This window comes from Tasmannia lanceolata, unplaced genomic scaffold (genome assembly GCF_043159265.1).
Source record: "Tasmannia lanceolata isolate RefF3 unplaced genomic scaffold, GAP_Taslan_0.1 ptg000018l, whole genome shotgun sequence".
Taxonomy (NCBI): Eukaryota; Viridiplantae; Streptophyta; class Magnoliopsida; order Canellales; family Winteraceae; genus Tasmannia; species Tasmannia lanceolata.
The window spans coordinates 41,339,744-41,357,500 of NW_027518695.1; positions in this window are offsets into that span (position 1 = coordinate 41,339,744).

A 17,757-nucleotide genomic window follows, 5' to 3' on the forward strand; every position below is an offset into this window, starting at 1 on the left:
AGTAGTTTTTCATCTCCGTTGCTTCCGTTTTAAACTACACTTCGACTCCTTCGAAATGGAACCAATTTCATTGAATTACGTGTTGAATTCAGTGAGTTATGGTCAATAAATCGGAGATAGGTCTGTAAACTGCTAGGCGAAAGCGCGAGTCTAACTATTTTTATCATAACTCTTAAAATACTTGGAGTTTTGCATCTCCGTTTCTTTCGTTTTCAACTACTCTTCGACATCTTCCAAATGGCATGAATTTGAATAAATTCCGAGTCGAATTGAGTGACTTATGGTCAATGAATCGGAGGGAGGTCTGTAAACGGCTAGACCAAAGCATGAATCTAACTATTTCCATCTTAACACTCAAAATACAAGTAGTTTTTCATCTCCTTTGCTTCCGTTTTAAACTACACTTCGACTCCTTCGAAATGGAACAAATTTCATTGAATTACATGTTGAATTGAGTGAGTTATGGTCATTAAATCAGAGGTAGGTCTGTAAACTGCTAGGCGAAAGCGCGAGTCTAACTATTTCTATCATAACTCTTAAAATACTTGGAGTTTTTCATCTCCGTTTCTTTCGTTTTCAACAACTCTTCGACATCTTTAATGGCATGCATTTGAATAAATTCCGAGTCGAATTGAGTGGGTCAATGAATCGGAGGTAGGTCTGTAAACTGCTAGACCAAAGCGCGAGCCTAAATATGTCCATCATAACTCTTAAGATACTTGGAGTTTTTCATCTCTGTTTCTTTCGTTTTCAACTACACTTAGACATCTTCAAAATGGCATGAATTTGAATCAATTCCGAGTTAAATTGAGTAAGTTATGGTCAATCAATTGGAGGTTGGTCTGTAAACTGCTAGACCAAAGTGCGAGTCTAACTATTTCCACCATAATTCTCAAAATACTTGGCTTTTTTCATCTCTGTTTCTTCCGTTTTAAACTACACTTCGAGTCCTTCGAAATGGAACAAATTTCAATGAATTCCGAGTTGAATTGAGTGAGTTATGGTCATTCACTCGGAGGTAGATCTATAAACGGCTAGGCGAAAGCGCGAGTCTAACTATCATAACTCTTAAAATACTTGGAGTTTTTCATCTCCGTTTCTTTCGTTTTCAACTACTTTTCGACATCTTCCAAATGGTATTAATTTGAATAAATTCCGAGTCGAATTGAGTGGGTCAATGAATCGGAGGTAGGTCCGTAAACTGCTAGACCAAAGCGCGAGTCTAAATATGTCCATCAAAACTCTTAAGATACTTGGAGTTTTTCATCTCTGTTTCTTTCATTTTCAACTATACTTCGACATCTTCAGAGTGGCATGAATTTGAATCAATTCCGAGTTAAATTGAGTAAGTTATGGTCAATCAATTGGAGGTTGGTCTGTAAACTGCTAGACCAAATTGCGAATCTAACTATTTCCACCATAACTCTCAAAATACTTGGCTTTTTTCATCTCCGTTTCTTCCGTTTTAAACTACACTTCGAGTCCTTCGAAATGGAACAAAATTTCAACGAATTCCGAGTTGAATTGAGTGAGTTATGGTCATTCACTCGGAGGTAGATCTGTAAACTGCTAGGCGAAAGCGCGAGTCTAACTATTTCTATCATAACTCTTAAAATAATTAGAGTTTTTCATCTCCGTTTCTTCCGTTTTCAACTACACTTCGATATCTTCAGAATGGTATGAATTTGAATAAATTTCGAGTCGAATTGAGTGACTTATGGTCAATGAATCGGAGGTAGGCGTGTAAACTGCTAGACCAAAGCACGAGTCTAACTATTTCCATCATAACTGTTAAGATACTTGGAGTTTTTCATCTCCGTTGCTTCCGTTTTAAACTACACTTCGACTCCTTCGAAATGGAACAAATTTCATTGAATTACGTGTTGAATTGAGTGAGTTATGGTCAATAAATCGGAGGTAGGTCTGTAAACTGCTAGGCGAAAGCGCGAGTCTAACTATTTCTATCCTAACTCTTAAAATACTTAGAGTTTTTCATCTCCTTTTCTTTCGTTTTCAACTACTCTTCGACATCTTCCAAATGGCATGAATTTGAATAAATTCCGAGTCGAATTGAGTGACTTATGGTCAATGAATCGGAGGGAGGTCTGTAAACTGCTAGACCAAAGCGTGAATCTAACTATTTCCATCTTAACTCTCAAAATACAAGTAGTTTTTCATCTCCTTTGCTTCCGTTTTAAACTAGACTTCGACTCCTTCGAAATGGAACAAATTTCGTTGAATTAAGTGTTGAATTGAGTGAGTTATGGTCATTAAATCAGTGGTAGGTCTGTAAACTGCTAGGCGAAAGCGGGAGTCTAACTATTTCTATCATAACTCTTAAAATACTTGGAGTTTTTCATCTCTGTTTCATTCGTTTTCAACAACTCTTCGACATCTTTAATGGCATGCATTTGAATAAATTCCGAGTCGAATTGAGTGGGTCAATGAGTCTGAGGTAGGTCCGTAAACTGCTAGACCAAAGCGCGAGCCTAAATATGTCCATCATAACTCTTAAGATACTTGGAGTTTTTCATCTCTGTTTCTTTCGTTTTCAACTACACTTAGACATCTTCAAAATGGCATGAATTTGAATCAATTCCGAGTTAAATTGAGTAAGTTATGGTCAATCAATTGGAGGTTGGTCTGTAAACTGCTAGACCAAAGTGCGAGTCTAACTATTTCCACCATAACTCTCAAAATACTTGGCTTTTTTCATCTCCGTTTCTTCCGTTTCAAACTACACTTCGAGTCCTTCGAAATGGAACAAATTTCAATGAATTCCGAGTTGAATTGAGTGAGTTATGGTCATTCACTCGGAGGTAGATCTGTAAACTGCTAGGCGAAAGCGCGAGTCTAACTATTTCTATCATAACTCTTAAAATAATTAGAGTTTTTCATCTCCATTTCTTCCGTTTTCAACTAAACTTCGATATCTTCAGAATGGTATGAATTTGAATAAATTTCGAGTCGAATTGAGTGACTTATGTTCAATGAATCGGAGGTAGGTGTGTAAACTGCTAGACCAAAGCACGAGTCTAACTATTTCCATCATAACAGTTAAGATACTTGGAGTTTTTCATCTCCGTTTCTTCCGTTTTCAACTACACTTCGACATCTTCGAAATGGCATGAATTTGAATCCATTTCAAATTTAATTGAGTGAGTTTTAGTCAATCAATCGGAGGTAGGTCTGTAAACTGCTAGACCAAAGCGCGAGTCTAACTATTTCCACAATAACTCTCAAAATACTTGGAGTTTTTCTTCTCTGTTTCTTCCGTTTTAAACTACACTTCGACTCCTTCGAAATGAAACAAATTTCAATGAATTCCGAGTTGAATTGAGTGAGTTATGGTCATTCAATCGGAGGTATGTCTGCAAACTGCTAGACCAAAGCGCGAATCTAACTATTTCCATCTTAACTCTCAAAATGTAAGTAGTTTTTCATCTCCTTTTCTTCCGTTTTAAACTACACTTCGACTCCTTCAAAATGGAACAAATTTCATTGAATTACGTGTTGAATTGAGTGAGTTATGGTCATTAAATCGGAGGTATGTCTGTAAACTGGTAAGCGAAAGTGCGAGTCTAACTATTTCTATCATAACTCTTAAAATACTTGGAGTTTTCATCTCCGTTTCTTTCGTTTTCAACTACTCTTCGACATGTTCCAAATGGCATGAATTTGAATAAATTCCGAGTCGAATTGAGTGACTTATGGTCATAGAATCGGAGGTAGGTCTGTAAACTGCTAGACCAAAGCGCGAATCTAACTATTTCCATCTTAACTCTCAAAATACAAGTAGTTTTTCATCTCGTTTGATTCCGTTTTAAACTACACTTCGACTCCTTCCAAATGGCATGCATTTGAATAAATTCCGAGTCGAATTGAGTGGGTCAATGAATCGGAGGTAGGTCTGTAAACTTCTACCCAAAAGCGCGAGCCTAAATATGTCAATCATAACTCTTAAGATACTTGGAGTTTTTCATCTCTGTTTCTTTAATTTTCAACTACACTTCAACCTCTACACAATGGCATGAATTTGAATCAATTCCGAGTTAAATTGAGTAAGTTATGGTCAATCAATTGAAGGTTGGTCTGTAAACTGCTAGACCAAAGTGCGAGTCTAACTATTACCAACATAACTCTCAAAATACTTGGCTTTTTTCATCTCTGTTTCTTCCGTTTTAAACTACACGTCGAGTCCTTCGAAATGGAACAATTTTCATTGAATTCCGAGTTGAATTGATTGAGTTATGGTCATTCAGTCGGAGGTAGATCTGTAAATTGCTAGGAGAAAGAGCGAGTCTAACTATTTCTATCATAACTCTTAAAATAATTAGAGTTTTTCATCTCCGTTTCTTCCGTTTTCAACTACACTTCGATATCTTCAGAATGGTATGAATTTGAATAAATTCTGAGTCGAATTGAGTGACTTATGGTCAATGAATCGGAGGTAGGTGTGTAAACTGCTAGACCAAAGCACGAGTCTAACTATTTCCATCATTACTCTTAAGATACTTGAAGTTTTTCATCTCCGTTTCTTCTGTTTTCAACTACACTTCAACATCTTCGAAATGGCATGAATTTGAATCCATTTCAAATTTAATTGAGTGAGTTTTAGTCAATCAATCGGAGGTAGGTCTATAAACTGCCAGACCAAATCGCGAGTCTAACTACTTCCACAATAACTCTCAAAATACTTGGAGTTTTTCTTCTCTGTTTCTTCCGTTTTAAACTACACTTCGACTCCTTCGAAATGAAACAAATTTCAATGAATTCCGAGTTGAATTGAGTGAGTTATGGTAATTCAATCGGAGGTATGTCTGCAAACTGCTAGACCAAAGCGCGAATCTAACTATTTCCATCTTAACTCTCAAAATACAAGTAGTTTTTCGTCTCATTTTCTTCCGTTTTAAACTACATTTTGACTCCTTCGAAATGGAACAAATTTCATTGAATTACATGTTGAATTGAGTGAGTTATGGTCATTAAATCGGAGGTAGGTCTGTAAACTGCTAGGCGAAAGCGCGAGTCTAACTATTTCTATCATAACTCTTAAAATACTTGGAGTTTTTCATCTCCGTTTCTTTCGTTTTCAACTACTCTTCAACATCTTCCAAATGGCATTAATTTGAATAAATTACGAGTCGAATTGAGTGGGTCAATGAATCGGAGGTAGGTCCATAAACTGCTAGACCAAAGCGCAAGTCTAAATATGTCCATCATAACTCTTAAGATACTTGGAGTTTTTCATCTCTGTTTCTTTCATTTTCAACTACACTTCGACATCTTCACAATGGCATGAATTTGACTCAATTCCGAGTTAAATTGAGTAAGTTATGGTCAATCAATTGGAGGTTGGTCTGTAAACTGCTAGACCAAAGTGTGAGTCTAACTATTTCCACCATAACTCTCAAAATACTTGGCTTTTTTCATCTCCGTTTCTTCCGTTTTAAACTAGACTTCGAGTCCTTCGAAATAGAACAAATTTCAATGAATTACGAGTTGAATTGAGTGAGTTATGGTCATTCACTCGGTGGTAGATCTGTAAACTGCTAGTCGAAAGCGCGAGTCTAACTTTTTCTATCATAACTCTTAAAATAATTAGAATTTTTCATCTCCGTTTCTTCCGTTTTCAACTACACTTCGATATCTTCAGAATGGTATGAATTTGAATAAATTCCGAGTCGAATTGAGTGAGTTATGGTCAATGAATCGGAGGTAGGCCTATAAAATGCTAGACCAAAGCGCGACTCTAACTATTTCCATCATAACTGTTAAGATACTTGGAGTTTTTCATCTCCGTTTCTTCTGTTTTCAACTACTCCGACATATTCGAAATGGCATGAATTTGAATCCATTTCAAATATAATTGAGTGAGTTTTAGTCAATCAATCGGAGGTAGGTCTGTAAACTGCTCGACCAAAGCGCGAGTCTAACTATTTCCACAATAACTCTCAAAATACTTGGAGTTTTTCTTCTCTGTTTCTTCCGTTTTAAACTACACTTCGACTCCTTCGAAATGAAACAAATTTCAATGAATTCCGAGTTGAATTGAGTGAGTTATGGTCATTCAATCGGAGGTATGTCTGCAAACTGCTAGACCAAAGCGCGAATCTAACTATTTCCATCTTAACTCTCAAAATGTAAGTAGTTTTTCATCTCCTTTTCTTCCGTTTTAAACTACACTTCGACTCCTTCAAAATGGAACAAATTTCATTGAATTACGTGTTGAATTGAGTGAGTTATGGTCATTAAATCGGAGGTATGTCTGTAAACTGGTAAGCGAAAGTACGAGTCTAACTATTTCTATCATAACTCTTAAAATACTTGGAGTTTTTCATCTCCGTTTCTTTCGTTTTCAACTACTCTTCAACATCTTCCAAATGGCATTAATTTGAATAAATTACGAGTCGAATTGAGTGGGTCAATGAATCGGAGGTAGGTCCCTAAACTGCTAGACCAAAGCGCAAGCCTAAATATGTCCATCATAACTCTTAAGATACTTGGAGTTTTTCATCTCTGTTTCTTTCATTTTCAACTACACTTCGACATCTTCACAATGGCATGAATTTGACTCAATTCCGAGTTAAATTGAGTAAGTTATGGTCAATCAATTGGAGGTTGGTCTGTAAACTGCTAGACCAAAGTGCGAGTCTAACTATTTCCACCATAACTCTCAAAATACTTGGCTTTTTTCATCTCCGTTTCTTCCGTTTTAAACTAGACTTCGAGTCCTTCGAAATGGAACAAATTTCAATGAATTACGAGTTGAATTGAGTGAGTTATGGTCATTCACTCGGTGGTAGATCTGTAAACTGCTAGTCGAAAGCGCGAGTCTAACTTTTTCTATCATAACTCTTAAAATAATTAGAATTTTTCATCTCCGTTTCTTCCGTTTTCAACTACACTTCGATATCTTCAGAATGGTATGAATTTGAATAAATTCCGAGTCGAATTGAGTGAGTTATGGTCAATGAATCGGAGGTAGGCCTATAAAATGCTAGACCAAAGCGCGACTCTAACTATTTCCATCATAACTGTTAAGATACTTGGAGTTTTTCATCTCCGTTTCTTCTGTTTTCAACTACTCCGACATATTCGAAATGGCATGAATTTGAATCCATTTCAAATATAATTGAGTGAGTTTTAGTCAATCAATCGGAGGTAGGTCTGTAAACTGCTCGACCAAAGCGCGAGTCTAACTATTTCCACAATAACTCTCAAAATACTTGGAGTTTTTCTTCTCTGTTTCTTCCGTTTTAAACTACACTTCGACTCCTTCGAAATGAAACAAATTTCAATGAATTCCGAGTTGAATTGAGTGAGTTATGGTCATTCAATCGGAGGTATGTCTGCAAACTGCTAGACCAAAGCGCGAATCTAACTATTTCCATCTTAACTCTCAAAATGTAAGTAGTTTTTCATCTCCTTTTCTTCCGTTTTAAACTACACTTCGACTCCTTCAAAATGGAACAAATTTCATTGAATTACGTGTTGAATTGAGTGAGTTATGGTCATTAAATCGGAGGTATGTCTGTAAACTGGTAAGCGAAAGTACGAGTCTAACTATTTCTATCATAACTCTTAAAATACTTGGAGTTTTTCATCTCCGTTTCTTTCGTTTTCAACTACTCTTCAACATCTTCCAAATGGCATTAATTTGAATAAATTACGAGTCGAATTGAGTGGGTCAATGAATCGGAGGTAGGTCCCTAAACTGCTAGACCAAAGCGCAAGCCTAAATATGTCCATCATAACTCTTAAGATACTTGGAGTTTTTCATCTCTGTTTCTTTCATTTTCAACTACACTTCGACATCTTCACAATGGCATGAATTTGACTCAATTCCGAGTTAAATTGAGTAAGTTATGGTCAATCAATTGGAGGTTGGTCTGTAAACTGCTAGACCAAAGTGCGAGTCTAACTATTTCCACCATAACTCTCAAAATACTTGGCTTTTTTCATCTCCGTTTCTTCCGTTTTAAACTAGACTTCGAGTCCTTCGAAATGGAACAAATTTCAATGAATTACGAGTTGAATTGAGTGAGTTATGGTCATTCACTCGGTGGTAGATCTGTAAACTGCTAGTCGAAAGCGCGAGTCTAACTTTTTCTATCATAACTCTTAAAATAATTAGAATTTTTCATCTCCGTTTCTTCCGTTTTCAACTACACTTCGATATCTTCAGAATGGTATGAATTTGAATAAATTCCGAGTCGAATTGAGTGAGTTATGGTCAATGAATCGGAGGTAGGCCTGTAAACTGCTAGACCAAAGCGCGACTCTAACTATTTCCATCATAACTGTTAAGATACTTGGAGTTTTTCATCTCCGTTTCTTCTGTTTTCAACTACTCCGACATATTCGAAATGGCATGAATTTGAATCCATTTCAAATATAATTGAGTGAGTTTTAGTCAATCAATCGGAGGTAGGTCTGTAAACTGCTCGACCAAAGCGCGAGTCTAACTATTTCCACAATAACTCTCAAAATACTTGGAGTTTTTCTTCTCTGTTTCTTCCGTTTTAAACTACACTTCGACTCCTTCGAAATGAAACAAATTTCAATGAATTCCGAGTTGAATTGAGTGAGTTATGGTCATTCAATCGGAGGTATGTCTGCAAACTGCTAGACCAAAGCGCGAATCTAACTATTTCCATCTTAACTCTCAAAATGTAAGTAGTTTTTCATCTCCTTTTCTTCCGTTTTAAACTACACTTCGACTCCTTCAAAATGGAACAAATTTCATTGAATTACGTGTTGAATTGAGTGAGTTATGGTCATTAAATCGGAGGTATGTCTGTAAACTGGTAAGCGAAAGTACGAGTCTAACTATTTCTATCATAACTCTTAAAATACTTGGAGTTTTCATCTCCGTTTCTTTCGTTTTCAACTACTCTTCGACATATTCCAAATGGCATGAATTTGAATAAATTCCGAGTCGAATTGAGTGACTTATGGTCAATGAATCGGAGGTAGGTCTGTAAACTGCTAGACCAAAGCGCGAATCTAACTATTTCCATCTTAACTCTCAAAATACAAGTAGTTTTTCATCTCGTTTGATTCCGTTTTAAACTACACTTCGACTCCTTCCAAATGGCATGCATTTGAATAAATTCCGAGTCGAATTGAGTGGGTCAATGAATCGGAGGTAGGTCTGTAAACTTCTACACAAAAGCGCGAGCCTAAATATGTCCATCATAACTCTTAAGATACTTGGAGTTTTTCATCTCTGTTTCTTTAATTTTCAACTACACTTCGACCTCTACACAATGGCATGAATTTGAATCAATTCCGATTTAAATTGAGTAAGTTATGGTCAATCAATTGAAGGTTGGTCTGTAAACTGCTAGACCAAAGTGCGAGTCTAACTATTACCAACATAACTCTCAAAATACTTGGCTTTTTTCATCTCTGTTTCTTCCGTTTTAAACTACACGTCGAGTCCTTCAAAATGGAACAATTTTCATTGAATTCCGAGTTGAATTGATTGAGTTATGGTCATTCAGTCGGAGGTAGATCTGTAAATTGCTAGGCGAAAGAGCGAGTCTAACTATTTCTATCATAACTCTTAAAATAATTAGAGTTTTTCATCTCCGTTTCTTCCGTTTTCAACTACACTTCGATATCTTCAGAATGGTATGAATTTGAATAAATTCTGAGTTGAATTGAGTGACTTATGGTCAATGAATCGGAGGTAGGTGTGTAAACTGCTAGACCAAAGCACGAGTCTAACTATTTCCATCATTACTCTTAAGATACTTGAAGTTTTTCATCTCCGTTTCTTCTGTTTTCAACTACACTTCAACATCTTCGAAATGGCATGAATTTGAATCCATTTCAAATTTAATTGAGTGAGTTTTAGTCAATCAATCGGAGGTAGGTCTGTAAACGGCTAGACCAAAGCGCGAGTCTAACTACTTCAACAATAACTCTCAAAATACTTGGAGTTTTTCTTCTCTGTTTCTTCCGTTTTAAACTATACTTCGACTCCTTCGAAATGGAACAAATTTAATTGAATTACGTGTTGAATTGAGTGAGTTATGGTCATTAAATCGGAGGTAGGTCTGTAAACTGCTAAGCGAAAGTGCGAGTCTAACTATTTCTATCATAACTCTTAAAATACTTGGAGTTTTTCATCTCCGTTTCTTTCGTTTTCAACTACTCTTCGACATGTTACAAATTGCATGAATTTGAATAAATTCCGAATCGAATTGAGTGACTTATGGTCAATGAATCGGAGGTAGGTCTGTAAACTGCTAGACCAAAGCGCGAATCTAACTATTTCCATCTTAACTCTCAAAATACAAGTAGTTTTTCATCTCGTTTGATTCCGTTTTAAACTACACTTCGACTCCTTCCAAATGGCACGCATTTGAATAAATTCCGAGTCGAATTGAGTCGGTCAATGAATCGGAGGTAAGTCTGTAAACTTCTACACCAAAGCGCGAGCCTAAATATGTCCATCATAACTCTTAAGATACTTGGAGTTTTTCATCTCTGTTTCTTTCATTTTCAACCACACTTCGACATCTTCACAATGGCATGAATTTGAATCAATTCCGAGTTAAATTGAGTAAGTTATGGTCAATCAATTGGAGGTTGGTCTGTAAATTGCTAGACCAAAGTGCGAGTCTAACTATTACCACCATAACTCTCAAAATACTTCACTTTTTTCATCTCCGTTTCTTCCGTTTTAAACTACACGTCGAGTCCTTCGAAATGGAACAAATTTCAATGAATTCCGAGTTGAATTGAGTGAGTTATGGTCATTCACTCGGTGGTACATCTGTAAACTGCTAGTCGAAAGCGCGAGTCTAACTTTTTCTATCATAACTCTTAAAATAATTAGAGTTTTTCATCTCCGTTTCTTCCGTTTTCAACTACACTTCGATATCTTCAGAATGGTATGAATTTGAATAAATTTCGAGTCGAATTGAGTGAGTTATGGTCAATGAATCGGAGGTAGGTCTGTAAACTGCTAGACCAAAGCGCGACTCTAACTATTTCCATCATAACTGTTAAGATACTTGGAGATTTTCATCTCCGTTTCTTATGTTTTCAACTACTCCGACATCTTCGAAATGGCATGAATTTGAATCCATCTCAAATTTAATTGAGTGAGTTTTAGTCAATCAATCGGAGGTAGGTCTGTAAACTGCTAGACCAAAGCGCGAGTCTAACTATTTCCACAATAACTCTCAAAATACTTGGAGTTTTTCTTCTCTGTTTCTTCCGTTTTAAACTACACTTCGACTCCTTCGAAATGAAACAAATTTCAATGAATTCCGAGTTGAATTGAGTGAGTTATGGTCATTCAATCGGAGGTATGTCTGCAAACTGCTAGACCAAAGCGCGAATCTAACTATTTCTATCTTAACTCTCAAAATATAAGTAGTTTTTCATCTCCTTTTCTTCCGTTTTAAACTACACTTCGACTCCTTCGAAATGGAACAAATTTCATTGAATTACGTGTTGAATTGAGTGAGTTATGGTCATTAAATCGGAGGTAGGTCTGTAAACTGGTAAGCGAAAGTGCGAGTCTAACTATTTCTATCATAACCCGTAAAATACTTGGAGTTTTCATCTCCGTTTCTTTCGTTTTCAACTACTCTTCGACATATTCCAAATGGCAAGAATTTGAATAAATTCCGACTCGAATTGAGTGACTTATGGTCAATAAATCGGAGGTAGGTCTGTAAACTGCTAGACCAAAGCGCGAATCTAACTATTTCCATCTTAAGTCTCAAAATACAAGTAGTTTTTCATCTCGTTTGATTCCGTTTTAAACTACACTTCGACTCCTTCCAAATGGCATGCATTTGAATAAATTCCGAGTCGAATTGAGTGGGTCAATGAATCGGAGGTAGGTCTGTAAACTTCTACACTAAAGCGCGAGCCTAAATATGTCCATCATAACTCTTAAGATACTTGGAGTTTTTCATCTCTGTTTCATTAATTTTCAACTACACTTCGACATCTACACAATGGCATGAATATGAATCAATTCCGAGTTAAATTGAGTAAGTTATGGTCAATCAATTGGAGGTTGGTCTGTAAACTGCTAGACCAAAGCGCGAGTGTAACTATTTCCACAATAACTCTCAAAATACTTGGAGTTTTTCTTCTCTGTTTCTTCCGTTTTAAACTACACTTCGACTCCTTCGAAATGAAACAAAGTTCAATGAATTCCGAGTTGAATTGAGTGAGTTATGGTCATTCAATCGGAGGTATGTCTGCAAACTGCTAGACCAAAGCGCGAATCTAACTATTTCCATCTTAACTCTCAAAATACAAGTAATTTTTCATCTCCTTTTCTTCTGTTTTAAACTACACTTCGACTCCATCGAAATGAAACAAGTTTCATTGAATTCCGTGTTGAATTGAGTGAGTTATGGTCATTAAATCGGAGGTAGGTCTGTAAACTGCTAGGCGAAAGCGCGAGTCTAACTATTTCTATCATAACTCTTAAAATACTTGTAGTTTTTCATCTCCGTTTCTTTCGTTTTCAACTACTCTTCGACATCTTCCAAATGGCATGAATTTGAATAAATTCCGAGTCAAATTGAGTGACTTATGGTCAATGAATCGGAGGGAGGTCTGTAAACTGCTAGACCAAAGCGCGAATCTAACTATTTCCATCTTAACTCTCAAAATACAAGTAGTTTTTCATCTCCTTTGCTTCCGTTTTAAACTACACTTCGACTCCTTCGAAATGGAACAAATTTCATTGAATTACGTGTTGAATTGAGTGACTTATGGTCATTAAATGAGAGGTAGGTCTGTAAATTGCTAGGCGAAAGCGCGAGTCTAACTATTTGTATCATAACTCTTAAAATACTTGGAGTTTTTCATCTCCGTTTCTTTCGTTTTCAACAACTCTTCGACATCTTCCAAATGGCATGCATTTGAATAAATTCCGAGTCGAATTGAGTTGGTCAATGAATCGGAGGCAGGTCCGTAAACTGCTAGACCAAAGCGCGAGCCTAAATATGTCCATCATAACTCTTAAGATACTTGGAGTTTTTCATCTCTTTTTCTTTCGTTTTCAACTACACTTCGACATCTTCACAATGGCATGAATTTGAATCAATTCCGAGTTAAATTGAGTAAGGTATGGTCAATCAATTGGAGGTAGATCCGTAAACTGCTAGGCGAAAGCGCGAGTCTAACAATTTCTATCATAACTCTTAAAATAATTAGAGTTTTTCATCTCCGTTTCTTCTGTTTTCAACTACACTTCGATATCTTCAGAATGGTATGAATTTGAATAAATTCCGAGACGAATTGAGTGACTTATGGTCAATGAATCGGAGGTAGGTGTGTAAACTGCTAGACCAAAGCCCGAGTCTAACTATTTCCATCATAACTCTTAAGATACTTGGAGTTTTTCATCTCCGTTTCTTCCGTTTTCAACTACACTTCGACATCTTCGAAATGGCATGAATTTGAATCCATTTCAAATTTAATTGAGTGAGTTTTAGTCAATCAATCGGAGGTAGGTCTGTAAACTGCTAGACCAAAGCGCGAGTCTAACTATTTCCACAATAACTCTTTAAATACTTGGAGTTTTTCTTCTATGTTTCTTCCGTTTTAAACTACACTTCGACTCCTTCGAAATGAAACAAATTTCAATGAATTCCGAGTTGAATTGAGTGAGTTATGGTTATTTAATCGGAGGTATGTCTGCAAACTGCTAGACCAAAGCGCGAATCTAACTATTTCCATCTTAACTCTCAAAATACAAGTAGTTTTTCATCTCCTTTTCTTCCGTTTTAAACTACACTTCGACTCCTTCGAAATGGAACAAATTTTATTGAATTACGTGTTGAATTGAGTGAGTTATGGTCTTTAAATCGGAGGTAGGTCTGTAAACTGCTAGGCGAAAGCGCGAGTCTAACTATTTCTATCATAACTCTTAAAGTAATTAGAGTTTTTTATCTCCGTTTCTTCCGTTTTCAACTACACTTCGATATCTTCAGAATGGTATTAATTTGAATAAATTCTGAGTCGAATTGAGTGACTTATGGTCAATGAATCGGAGGTAGGTGTGTAAACTGCTAGACCAAAGCGCGAGTCTAAATATTTTCATCTTAACTCTCAGAATACAAGTAGTTTTTCATCTCCTTTGCTTCCGTTATAAACTACACTTCGACTCCTTCGAAATGGAACAAATTTCATTGAATTACGTGTCGAATTGAGTGAGTTATGGTCATTAAATCAGAGGTAGGTCTGTAAACTGCTAGCCGAAAGCGCGAGTCTAACTATTTCTATCATAACTCTTAAAATACTTGGAGTTTTTCATCTCCGTTTCTTTCGTTTTCAACAACTCTTCGACATCTTTACTGGCATGCATTTGAATAAATTTCGAGTCGAATTGAGTGAGTCAATGAATCGAAGGTAGGTCCGTAAACTGCTAGACCAAAGCGCGAGCCTAAATATGTCCATGATAACTCTTAAGATACTTGGAGTTTTTCATCTCTGTTTCTTCCGTTTTCAACTACACTTCGACTCATTCAAAATGAAACAAAGTTCAATTAATTCCGAGTTGAATTGTGTGAGTTATGGTCATTCAATCGGAGGTATGTCTGCAAACTGCTAGACCAAAGCGCGAATCTAACTATTTCCATCTTAACTCTCAAAATACAAGTAGTTTTTCATCTCCTTTTCTTCCGTTTTAAGCTACACTTCGACTCCTTCGAAATGGAACAAGTTTCATTGAATTACGTGTTGAATTGAGTGAGTTATGGTCATTAAATCGGAGGTAGGTCTGTAAACTGCTAGGCGAAAGCGCGAGTCTAACTATTTCTATCATAACTCTTAAAATACTTGGAGTTTTTCATCTACGTTTCTTTCGTTTTCAACTACTCTTCGACATCTTCCAAATGGCATTAATTTAAATAAATTCCGAGTCGAATTGAGTGGGTCAATGAATCGGAGGTAGGTCTGTAAACTTCTACACCAAAGCGCGAGCCTAAATATGTCCATCATAACTCTTAAGATACTTGGAGTTTTTCATCTCTGTTTCTTTCATTTTCAACTACACTTCGACATCTTCACAATGGTATGAATTTGAATCAATTTCGAGTGAAATTGAGTAAGTTATGGTCAATCAATTGGAGGTTGGTCTGTAAACTGCTAGACCAAAGTGCGAGTCTAACTATTACCACCATAACTCTCAAAATACTTGGCTTTTTTCATCTCCGTTTCTTCCGTTTTAAACTACATGTCGAGTCTTTTGAAATGGAACAAATTTCAATGAATTCCGAGTTGAATTGATTGAGTTATGGTCATTCACACGGAGGTAGATCTGTAAACTGCTAGGCAAAAGCGCGAGTGTAACTATTTCTATCATAACTCTTAAAATAATTAGAGTTTTTCATCTCCGTTTCTTCCGTTTTCAACTACACTTCGATATCTTCAGAATGGTATGAATTTGAATAAATTTTGAGTCGAATTGAGTGAGTTATGGTCAATGAATCGGAGGTAGGTGTGTAAACTGCTAGACCAAAGCACGAGTCTAACTATTTCCATCATTACTCTTAAGATACTTGAAGTTTTTCATCTCCGTTTCTTCTGTTTTCAACTACACTTCAACATCTTCGAAATGGCATGAATTTGAATCCATTTCAAATTTAATTGAGTGAGTTTTAGTCAATCAATCGGAGGTAGGTCTGTAAACTGCTATACCAAAGCGCGAGTCTAACTATTTCCACAATAACTCTCAAAATACTTGGAGTTTTTCTTCTCTGTTTCTTCCGTTTTAAACTACACGTCGAGTCCTTCGAAATGGAACAAATTTCAATGAATTCCGAGTTGAATTGATTGATTTATGGTCATTCACTCGGAGGTAGATCTGTAAATTGCTAGGCGAAAGAGCGAGTCTAACTATTTCTATCATAACTCTTAAAATAATTAGAGTTTTTCATCTCCGTTTCTTCAGTTTTCAACTACACTTCGATATCTTCAGAATGGTATGAATTTGAATAAATTCCGAGTCGAATTGAGTGACTTATGGTCAATGAATCGGAGGTAGGTGTGTAAACTGCTAGACCAAAGCACGAGTCTAACTATTTCCATCATTACTCTTAAGATACTTGAAGTTTTTCATCTCCGTTTCTTCTGTTTTCAACTACACTTCAACATCTTCGAAATGGCATGAATTTGAATCCATTTCAAATTTAATTGAGTGAGTTTTAGTCAATCAATCGGAGGTAGGTCTGTAAACTGCTAGACCAAAGCGCGAGTCTAACTACTTCCACAATAACTCTCAAAATACTTAGAGTTTTTCTTCTCTGTTTCTTCCGTTTTAAACTACACTTCGACTCTTTCGAAATGGAACAAATTTCATTGAATTACGTGTTGAATTGAGTGAGTTATGGTCATTAAATCGGAGGTAGGTCTGTAAACTGCTAGGCGAAAGCGCGAGTCTAACTATTTCTATCATAACTCTTAAAATACTTGGAGTTTTTCATCTACGTTTCTTTCGTTTTCAACTACTCTTCGACATCTTCCAAATGGCATTAATTTGAATAAATTCCGAGTCGAATTGAGTGGGTCAATGAATCGGAGGTAGGTCTGTAAACTTCTACACCAAAGCGCGAGCCTAAATATGTCCATCATAACTCTTAACATACTTGGAGTTTTTCATCTCTGTTTCTTTCATTTTCAACTACACTTCGACATCTTCACAATGGTATGAATTTGAATCAATTCCGAGTGAAATTGAGTAAGTTATGGTCAATCAATTGGAGGTTGGTCTGTAAACTGCTAGACTAAAGTGCGAGTCTAACTATTACCACCATAACTCTCAAAATACTTGGCTTTTTTCATCTCCGTTTCTTCCGTTTTAAACTACATGTCGAGTCCTTCGAAATGGAAAAAATTTCAATGAATTCCGAGTTGAATTGATTGAGTTATGGTCATTCACACGGAGGTAGATCTGTAAACTGCTAGGCGAAAGCGCGAGTGTAACTATTTCTATCATAACTCTTAAAATAATTAGAGTTTTTCATCTCCATTTCTTCCGTTTTCAACTACACTTCGATATCTTCAGAATGGTATGAATTTGAATAAATTTCGAGTCGAATTGAGTGACTTATGGTCAATGAATCGGAGGTAGGAGTGTAAACTGCTAGACCAAAGCACGAGTCTAACTATTTCCATCATTACTCTTAAGATACTTGAAGTTTTTCATCTCCGTTTCTTCTGTCTTCAACTACACTTCAACATCTTCGAAATGGCATGAATTTGAATCCATTTCAAATTTAATTGAGTGAGTTTTAGTCAATCAATCGAAGGTAGGTCTGTAAACTGCTAGACCAAAGCGCGAGTCTAACTACTTCCACAATAACTCTCAAAATACTTGGAGTTTTTCTTCTCCGTTTCTTCCGTTTTAAACTACACTTCGACTCCTTCGAAATGAAACAAAGTTCAATGAATTCCGAGTTGAATTGAGTGAGTTATGGTCATTCAATCGGAGGTATGTCTGCAAACTGCTAGACCAAAGCGCGAATCTAAATATTTCCATCTTAACTCCCAAAATACAAGTAGTTTTTCATCTCCTTTTCTTCCGTTTTAAGCTACACTTCGACTCCTTCGAAGTGGAACAAGTTTCATTGAATTACGTGTTGAATTGAGTGAGTTATGGTCATTAAATCGGAGGTTTGTCTGTAAACTGCTATGCGAAAGCGCGAGTCTAACTATTTCTATCAGAACTCTTAAAATACTTGTAGTTTTTCATCTCTGTTTCTTTCG